This window comes from Mytilus edulis, chromosome 9 (genome assembly GCF_963676685.1).
Source record: "Mytilus edulis chromosome 9, xbMytEdul2.2, whole genome shotgun sequence".
In the NCBI taxonomy this organism is placed as follows: domain Eukaryota; kingdom Metazoa; phylum Mollusca; class Bivalvia; order Mytilida; family Mytilidae; genus Mytilus; species Mytilus edulis.
This window is the reverse complement of record NC_092352.1, coordinates 43,708,281-43,715,832: the sequence shown is the minus strand read 5'-3', so window position 1 is coordinate 43,715,832 and position 7,552 is coordinate 43,708,281. Positions and strand designations below refer to the sequence as shown.

Genomic DNA, 7,552 nt, shown 5'->3' with positions numbered 1-7,552 from the left:
TTTTTTGGAAAAAAAAGTTTGTTCCCAGTTTTTGGAGAAAAAAATAATTTGTTTTTGATTCTGAGAAAAAAAAATTGTTTGTTTCACCCTCAGCTGCCACTATATGTAATGCTAAAATTGAAAGAAAAAAATTGTTTTCGACTTGTCGCGAAAAAAATAGATTGTTTCCCCCCCCCCCCTAGAAAATCAAATGGTTGCTGCCTAATGACATATAATAGAACAATATCATACTGATGGGATCTTTTAAAGTACAGAGTCACGTTATAAGAACAAAAGAAATACAAAAAGTCGCATATACAAAACAAACCACCAAAAAATGAAAGCCAATACAAACACATTGACGAGATGTATTATAAGTACCGAGCCACGTCAAACGTATATCACATAAAACCATTCAACAGTAAAAGTAATATTAATAATAGAACAAAGACAAATGAAAGAACTATAAAACACGTTGTTAAGATGATAAACAACATCAGTACGCAGACTCTATACATCAAGACCATCGTGTATTATTTGAGATGTTGATACTGAATATTTATCAACAAGGTCTTGGTACCTTCCGATGAACTTTTTTAGAAAAAGGACGAGACGTTCTTTGACATAACTCTGGTTCATCAACTTTCTACTCAGACACTGATGACGCTTTACAAAGTCGGAGTAGGAGCTGCAAGCTCTTGAACATCGAATAAGTTGGGAAATATATATCCCATATGCAGGTGAAGTTGGTATATTGCTACTAAGGTGGGGGAAATTTATAACATACCTTACACATTTTTTTCTAGTACGTAAATCAACGATCTAATAACTTAAAGAGGGTGGACCAGGTTATGGGTTCTTCCTAAAAAAAATATTTTGATCCTCAATTTGATGAAGAAAATAAATATTCTGAATGAAGATTTCCCAAAAACCTCATAGTGTATAAAATTTAGATTTGTTTTATTGATATCGTCGATACATTAGAACGTTAAATGAATGCCCCCTTAAGCAAACAACGTTGAACCGCCTACCTTTGAATAGTAAAACTTGCTTAAACTGAAGGAAAGTCTGGATGTCATGAAGTTATGAATATGAAATACATTTTTGTAGTCGTTTATGCAGAAAGCCTTCCCAGAGCCTGACTTGGGAATAGAAATCAGGTCACTTTGGTTTGTTTTACTGTCCTGGATATACAAGTACACAGCCATGTCCGGTCACAGTAGGGACGACAAAGCTTATGCCTCATGTTAAGATAGTGCCGATCTCTCGTCAAGAACCCTTGCAACAACTCTAGTAGGGTGCGTAAGTGGCCTGTTGAGAAGCAAAATTTATGTCTTAATCAATATTCACTTACGTGTTGACATGAATGATTATTGACATGCTGATAATTATTAATTAAATGTTTACAAAATCTCAGGAATATAAAACCTTAGCTGTATATGGCAAAACTTATGAATGTTGGTCCTCAAATGTTTTCAATTCGTACTTTATTTGGACGTTTCAACTTTTTTATTCAAGCGTCACTCATGAGTTTTTATAAGACGAAATGCGCGTCTTGCGCAAATACATAATCTTAATCCAGGTATCTATAGTAATTTCGTTTTCTAATGCCAGTCCAGTCCAGTCCGACATTCCTATTTAACTGCCTCTTTTTAGCTCACCTGGCGTCCGTCGTCGTTAACTTTTCCAAAAATCTTCTCCTCTTAAACTACTGGGCCAAGTATAACCAAACTTGGCCACAATCATCACTAGGGTATCTAATTTTTAAAATGTGCCCGATGACCCGGCCAACCAACCAAGATAGCCCCCATGGCTAAAAATAGAACATAGGGGTAAAATGTAGATTTTGGCTTATATCTCTGAAACCAAAGCATTTAGAGCAAATCGGACATGGGGTTAAATAGTTTATCAGGTGGAGATCTATCTGCCTTTAAATTTTCAGAAAATCAGACAACCCGTTGTTGGGTTGCTGCCCCCCGAATTAGTAATTTTAAGGACATTTTGCAGGTTTTTGTTATTATCTTGAATATTACTATAGATAAGAGATAATCTGTAAACTGCAATAATGTACAGCAAAGTAAGATCTACAAATAAGTCAACACGACCAAAATTGTCAGTTGACCCCCGTAAGGAGTTATTGCCCTTTATAGTCAATTTTTAACCATTTTTCTAAAATTTAAGTTATCTTTTTAAAAAAATCTTCTCCTCTGAAACTACTGGGCCAAATTCAACCAAACTCTGCCACAATCATTAATGGGTTATCTAGTTTTAAAAATGTGTCCGATGACCCCGCCCATGAACCAAGATGGCCGACATGGCTAAAAATAGTACATAGGGTAAAATGCAGTTTTTGGTTCATATCTATCATTAAGAGCAAATCTGCTGTGAATAAAATTGATCATAAGGTCAAGATCTATCTGCCCTGAAATTTTCAGACCAATCGGACAATTTTCTGTTGGGTTGCTGCCCCTCAATTGGTAATTTTAAGAAAATTTTGCAGCTTTTGGTTATCTTGAATATTATTATAGATGGAGATAAACTGTAAACAGCAATAATGTACAGCAAAGTAAGAACTACAAATCAGTCAACATGATCAAAATGGTCAATTGACCCCTTGAGGAGTTATTGCCCTTTATAGTCAATTTTTAACAATTTTTGTAAGTTTTGTAAATTTTTGTGTAAAGTTTTACAAATTATTTTCAACTCACTTCTGGGTCAAATTAATTATGGATAGAGATAACTGTAATGTCCAGTGATGTAAGATCTACAAACACATCACAACACCAAAACACAATTTGCCATGTGTCCTTTTTTTAATATGCACAAAGACCAAGGTGGGCGACACAGGCTCTTTAGAGCCTTTAGTTACAGGCGATAAACGGACTTTTATTGGTCATCTCTTCTTGATTGGTTTTTTACTTTTGCCGTACCGGCTGAAGAGACAAAATCAATCTTGTGGAGATGATCAACAGTAATCTATAAATATCAGAATTACATGTATGTTTTTAAACATTACACATTTTTTTCCAGTATCAATTCCTGCAATATACAATCCAGAAATGTCACTCAAGTTAAGAAAAAGTGGCTTGATTTATAAAGTGATGCTCGAAAGAAGGAGTCAAAAAGGAGGAGAGATAGTTCGATGACTGGAAGTGGGCCAGCCCCTCCAGAGATTGACTCTAATGAATTAAACGTGATCAATGAATTTTTCCTTAGTTTTTAAGGCTTTCATATTTTTTTATGGTGCAAATTCCTTAAGCCATCAAACCTTTACTGCATCATATGCATAAATCGTGGAATTATATATACAACACAAATTTCAAAGACTTCTTTTTGACTAAGGACAGGAATATATGTATGATGTGTTAGGGCTACACAAATAAGCTCAAATGTATGTATATCTGGTCCTCTAACCCAAGGAATGTTTCACACAGTATTTTGACAGGAAAAATAAAACAATGATACAGTATCTTATTTCTTTTCAGATTATAAGTGTAACATCAGATGCTGCCATTTCAGGGTTGGAATCAGGCTATGATTCTCTAGGTAGGAAAATTATTTAATAACTACAATTATTCTTGTTTTAAGAATATTATTATATTTCAGGCAACAAAGTAAATTGTTTCACCTATCAGGCTTATCTGTCAAATTTTATGGTCCCGCAACGAAGTTGTCGCTGCCATATAGTTTTACCCTTGTCAGAAATTCAGAAATTCAGTAATTCGTAAATTCCTAAATTCCGCAACAAACCATTATACATAGTTTTTTCCTAAACGCCTTCAGATATTGGGCTAAATTTTGGTATGTGAGTTAACCATAATGAGTTACAGATCAAGTTTAATTTTAGTTCAGCTTCGCTAATTTTTACAGAATTTACGGGGTTTTGACTTTGATAAATTGTTAAAAAGCAGTTATTCTGACTTTTTTTCGAAACGCTTTCTGATATTGGGCTGATTTTTGGTATGTAAGTTACCCATGATGAGTTACAGATCAAGTTAAGTTTTGTTTCAATTGGCTAATTTTTGCTGTAATTTTGGGCTTTGAACTTCGTTTTGCTCTTCTAATTTTTGCCAAAATTAAGGGATAACAACTTTGAAAATTGTTGAAAATCAAAATTATACAGACTTTTTTTCTGTACACCACCAGATATTGAGCTGATTTTTGACATGTGAGACTACCATCATGTGTGTGTCCACATGTGTTATTGAAATTGCCGATTTTTCAACATTTTGAGGAGTTATTGCCTTTAAAGGACAATTACTTTTTAACTGTTTTTCAGTTACAGCTCTTTAATTTTGTTTTATTTTGTAAAATAAAACACAGAGATACATTGTTTTTATCAAAAATAACCAGCATTACTAAATCTACTTATAAGTCAATATCCAGAATATTTGGCTAACTTATTAGATGAGTTGCACTGAAATTTTATTGTTGTTATAGTGTAGATAGTGTTCTTGTCCCTTTATTATTCTTCTTGCATACTTAACATTTCAGCAAAGCCAAAGAATTTCATACAGTTTCATGAGGAAGCTGAACCAAGTGTCCCAAGTAAGTTCAGTTATTGAAGGACAAATATATATAGCTCATTCTACTTATATGATGTTTTAACTTGTGTTACAACTGTATGGATATCTCTAAACTGAACCACATAGTTGGGGGGGGGGGGGGGGGGGGGGGTTTGAGGCTGAATAAAAATTTCTTAATTAATGCAAAGGCTAAAATGCTAACACCTTTATCACTAGGTTCTATTAACAAACCATTGCATGTTAGCCAAAAATAAAATATCACCTTAAACATTACAAATGGACCATAACTTTAGCGTTACTTTCAACAATTAGTGCCACAATGATACCATCACACTTCAAAGAGACAATTGCAGTCAGGAGTTCCATTATGGTTCAGATTCTTACATATATTTATTGATTTTAACCTTATTTAACATAATTTCAAATACCCTAGTAAACCCAGGTAAGGTAATGCTCTTAAGGGCCACTTCTGTTGATATTATGTAAATGTAAAATTTGGAATGAAATCATAACATTTTATATTTGAGTCAGTTTTTTATGATATATTACAATTTTGTTTCAGAAAATCCTGAAACAGCTGAGGCTAATTGTTTGTCTGCAGCATTGCCAACAAGAGGTTTGTTACTTTTAATAAGTCCCATGCCGACAAAGATAAATCTTAATCTAAAAAATATTTATTATTTCTTCTAATTTTAACCTTTTTTACGCAGTATTTAATTCATGTGCAGCACATAAATATATTTCAACCTGTCAATTTACGCAGATAATCAGTTTTCCACACTTTTTAATCATGTTAAACATGTTTTAAGATATTTATTTGATATTTGGTTTTTCAAGTGTTAATGATGAATGATATTTTGTGTATTCTGCCTACTCATAATGTTAATTATACTTATTGATAATATAATTTATAGAAAATAATGACACTGAAAAGAGAATCTCCTGTAAGGACAGAAACCAGAACTTATCCTGTTCCTTCTACTTCAGGTTTGTAAATTAGAACAATTATTAAGTGTAACATGTGGTGCACGCTGAAGAACCTGCGAGCAATTTATTTAAAGTGTGTGCAACATTTTTATGTTATTCAGAATAGACATAAAAAGTATTTATACATTCATTTCTTATAATTTAATTCTTAATTCTAATTTAAACTGAAGTAAATCTTGAAAAAACAATGATGACCATCTTAACCACATGATAAAGTTATGTGTATGAGCTGATAAACAAAAAGAGCTCAGCCAATCAGAAGAAGTGTTAAATTAAATTATTGTGACATATTATGCATAGTAATACAAGAAATGGATGCCACACTGAACCTAAAACATCCATATGAATTAAAATTTATACACACATAAAAGACAAAATTAAGTCCAGGGTTTCCGGACTGGAAATGGGTGCATACAATGTAGATACTTTTCAGTTATATTTTTTTATGATATTTAAACTACTCTCTGTATCTTTAGTCAGCATTGAATAAAATATAACAGCTTTGAACACACTCAAAATCAGTCCAAAGGAAGTCTGAGTGTGATATTAAAAGAAAGTAGCAGACGAAACTAAGCAAATTGACAATAATCAATATAATACCAATTACTAAAACCATTGACTGACATGCCAACTTGAGATCTCAATTAAACTAATAAAAAGACTATACTAAAGTAATCTTACAGAAAATTAACCAGTATCATTTTAAGTTAATTCATTTATTACTAGTGTAAAGAGCAAAAAGATCTACATACGTGCTAGATGAATTTATTTCTACCAAGTTCCTGTACAATTTTAATGTAAGAGATACCTATAGATATATGGTGTTGGATGTGTCTTTTTGTTATGTAAGTATTTAAACAATGTTTATTTACAGAATTGTTATTAGAAGTAGAAAAAGAAAACCTGAAAGTAAAAAATGAAAAACTGGAATTGTAAAAAAAGAAAATTGCCCTAAAACAGGAAAACCAAGAGATTAATAGAAGACAAAAGGAAGAAAAACTAGATCTGTTGAAACAAGACAAGGCAATGAAGAAGAGGGCCCTGGAGCTGTTTCAAGAATATGTAAAGTTCAAGAAAATGAAATTCTCAAATGACTTATCAAATGTGATGTTGTCTCCAATCATAAAAATTAAAATTAGAACCAAATTCTAATATATTGTTTATAACACTGTAAAACATTTTTCAAACTATCAAAAATATAAAATTAACAATTTACAAGACATGGTCTCAATAAGATGAAGCTTCGTTTCTTAAGAATTTTAACCAAAACGCCATCTAATTAACTATTGGGTTGACCTTCTATGACCATATAAGCGATGTAAACATAAACATAGATATAAATAGATTAAACTACCCGTGCAATTAGAATTTTATAGGTCTGTTAAATTTTGTTTTATAAATTATAAATTTATGTTTATCGTCGTTTTTACCGTTATCAGAAAGAATTTTTGTGGATCGAATTAGTCAATCAAATCATTTACCTTTGTTTCACTTTCAATGTTGACATTCTTTTCCTTTAAATAACCATACACGGGCAATGCATGCGTATTCTATATCTTTCTATGGGGTTAAATTGGAGTTCACATGAATACGGATTTAATGAGGTCGAGTTTTTCACTTGCAAGTGAATAATTCATTATCAATGTTTATTAGCTGCATTTGACCAAATTGAACCATTTTAGCTGATAAAAGCAAATTATTATTTCACTATTTCACTTTCATTAATGATTGAACAAAATAAAATACTTCAGATAGTTTTTTAGCTAGTGTCCCTTTAAAGATAATTTTATATAATACCGTACAACCATATTTTTATTCATATTTCTTTATTGTGAATTATTGAGTACCTGCAATGATACATAATAGTAAAAATTGAGATTTCTGTTATATAAATTGAAAAATGGTACAAATATATATTTTTGGTGGAAAACAGAAATATGTTTTTCTAAGTTTCATGAATCATATAGGCATTAAAATAAGTTTTTAGGCAAATCTCTGAATAATGTGTTCTCTAAGAGTTTGAACATTATCAGGTGCAATATCTCCATTGTCAATAAAAT

The 7,552-nt window shown here is 31.7% G+C and overlaps 1 long non-coding RNA gene across 1 annotated transcript; it reads left to right on the top strand.

Annotated features, from left to right (window-relative positions):
• The first annotated feature begins 3,407 nt into the window (after positions 1-3,407).
• On the top strand, positions 3,408-5,121 carry LOC139490329 (uncharacterized). Its single transcript, XR_011656285.1, has 3 exons — positions 3,408-3,525; positions 4,474-4,527; positions 5,068-5,121. It is a non-coding gene; the product is annotated as an uncharacterized lncRNA (long non-coding RNA).
• Positions 5,122-7,552: the final 2,431 nt, after the last annotated feature.